Here is a 3,041-nt window from a genome sequence, read left to right on the forward strand (position 1 = left end):
TACCCCTGAAGGGTTCTTCCAATTTCTGTGTCACAAGTTAGTACATCATCAACCACCTATTTTCCAAAGTTCATAAACTTGGAATTAACTCCTCATTAACGGAACTCTTGATTCTTCCTCCAACACATCTTTCCAGATTTCTTGGCTTCTGTGTTTCCATTAAATTATGCTAAAATTTTCCCTGCCTTGATTAATCAATCAACAGACAATTGTGAAATAATTACCAAATGACAAGAACTAAGGCAGACTGCCCATGACCCCTGTTTTCCTAGCTAAAAATCTCTTATCCATTGAAGGCCATTCTTCACATGCACATTAAGATTCCCTGCCTCCCCCGACATCCCCTTTTTAAAAAAGCATATCAGGCCAGGCACAGCGGCACACACCTATAATCCCAGCACTCTGGTAGGTTGAGACAGGAAGATTACAAATTCAGGCCTGCATCAGCAATTTAGGGTGATCCTATTTCAAAATAAAAAGTGCTGGAAGGGTTAGGGATGTAGGTCAGTGGTAAACTGCCCCTGGGTTCAATCCCTAGTACTGAAGAAAAGGAGATGGGTGGGGGGAGGGGAGTCAGCTCAGCCCCTTAATATGGTCTACAAAAAGCTTTCTCAAATCTTCCTCAAACCCCCATGGTCTCAATTTCAATATCTTACTATGAACCACCAGCCACAACACTCCCTATTTCTAAACCATGCACAGACACACCTTGTTTCATCTCAATATTCCCTAAACACACACCCCCTTACAAATTGGAGTTAGCGTCTGTGTCTGCCCTGAAATGTCATTACTATATGAAAGCATTCCTAATCATCCCAGGAAAAGATCCTGGACTCCACTGCACCATATTAACACATTTTTCTACCCCAACTATAATTTTAACTCACCATCTTTTTTCTTTTCTACTCTTTTCTTTTTTGTTGGGGTCGGGGTGGGAGTTGTACTAGGGATTGAACCCAGAGGCACTTTACCACTCCAGTCATTATTTATGTGTAGAACACATAATGAATCCAAACCAGAGGAATCTTGTTCAGAAAGTTCATCCTGAGGTGATCATTTAAAAAGACTACAGATGATACCTTCAGAAAGATCTGTCAACAAGGGTTGAAACTGGGAGATTTCTATGATATACATTATAACAATAAATGAATCATCTATTAATAAATCATTTCTGCCAACTGAGGAAATATCCTGCAGTTTGATTTTGTTGCATAACGTTGTCTTTGTTTAAAAGGGAAAAGTCAGAGATTTTTTTTTAAAAGCACAGTTAACAGTTTAATGTTGTTTCCTTTTATAATCTCTTCAATGTGGAAAATGAAAGCACAATTCTATTTAACAGTACATGAAAACCAGGATGCATAAAAACAAAATATCCTTGACTACATCCTGCCCTGTTTTCCACAGTTCCCCAGTTGTGACTAAGAAAGGGAAGCAGGAGAAAAAGACACTCCCTGATTTATTCTGCAACCTAGATCAACGGTAGTAACAGCAGGAAATGGCAGAAGTGACTGAGGATTTTTTCTTTCTTCTCCCTCTAAAATCTTAAGAGGTCAACTTTTCACTTGAAAATGAAAACTTCCTCAACAGCAGAGTCCACTATAGAGCTAGACTCATAGGCATCCAGGAAAAGATAAATACACTTCTTAATTACATTTAACTAATAATTATAACTATTATTACAACATGCCTTTGATTTTGATGATGCAACAGCTACATATATCCAGGGAAAAGTCACTTGAGTTAAGACCTATAAATATGTTTAAGTTTGGTCTAAGAACCCTCTGGTCAGAGGTTCTGTCTCTGTCACCACCACTAAATCTCACCAGCTACCATTTAACTGGAGACAATAAGATAAGGTAAACCCTAATTTGGCTTAACTACTTTACTAAATGGCAAGACCCTAGAGAACAAAATATATATTTCACCACAACCCCCTTTTTTCCCCCTGGGGAAAAAGGTAGTACCCAAATATATTTTCAAGTAAGTTACGGAACTCATGTGGTCACTCATCTAAAGAAAAGATATTTAAAATATGTCCAAGACACAACTGAGAATGTCAAGGAGGATCCATTAATTCAAAAGTGTCTTATGAACTGTACGACAATATAACAGATTTTTGTTAACAGCTGGTTTGTCACAAAATACATTAATTAAAAATCTCACACCTTCACAAAATTTTGTAAGATGTGAAAAAGAAAACAAGTAACTACAGAACTACCTAGTATTCTGCCCAGGTACACAGTAAAAGTTCTCAGCAAGAATGTCTCCTTGCTCTGGTGTCAAAAAGCAGATGGCACAATTTTATAATTGGACAAACTGATGTAATGTATCCAACAATTAAATTTGAGAAGGCACAATTAATACTTCTTAAATCTCATCTAATTATAATGCTTCACTCAAAATTTGCTGTTTTATTACAATTCATTATAATATTATGTCATCCCCCTCAAAAAAAGCGTTATCTATGCAAGGGACGACTGAAGGCCAAGACATAATACTCACAAAAGTAATAATGAAAAGTTCCAATTGTAACAAAAACTGTGTCATCTAAATTTTAAGCCACACAAACTGCTGAATCTCAGGTAGAAAAGGGATACAATTTTCCCTGATGAGAAATTCTCAATTGTGAATGGCATTGTGCTCTACTGCTTATACTTCTGTAACTCAATAAAGAATACACACCAAATAAGGGTCTTTCCTTTCTTTTCACGCATATCTCCGCTTTCTTTCACACAAGGAAATATTTTATATGTTTCATTGTTTCGTGGTTCAGTTGCGGCTTTCTTATCCTTTCAAACAAGACACACTTTTACACTGGACTTCAAAAAGTTAAATTTTCAGGCTTAGGAGACTGAATATATTCAAGGAAATACATTAGAATGCACACTGTCAAGCGCACGTTCACGATGCTCCAGCTCGCAGTTAGGTGGTTTTTATAACACCCTTAAATTTCCTAAGATTCCAACACATAATCATTTCAGTTTTGATTCCCTTCAGTTGTAGGCTAAACAGGCCTTTACTGTCCTAAAAAAAAAAAAAAA

General features: G+C 36.8%; 1 protein-coding gene across 1 annotated transcript in view; it reads right to left on the bottom strand.

Annotated features, from left to right (window-relative positions):
• Exoc5 (exocyst complex component 5) overlaps positions 1–3,041 on the bottom strand; it is a 70,502-nt gene that overhangs the window by 66,396 nt on the left and 1,065 nt on the right. The window lies entirely within an intron of this gene.

This window comes from Marmota marmota, unplaced genomic scaffold (assembly GCF_001458135.2).
Source record: "Marmota marmota marmota unplaced genomic scaffold, marMar, whole genome shotgun sequence".
NCBI classification, from domain to species: Eukaryota; Metazoa; Chordata; class Mammalia; order Rodentia; family Sciuridae; genus Marmota; species Marmota marmota.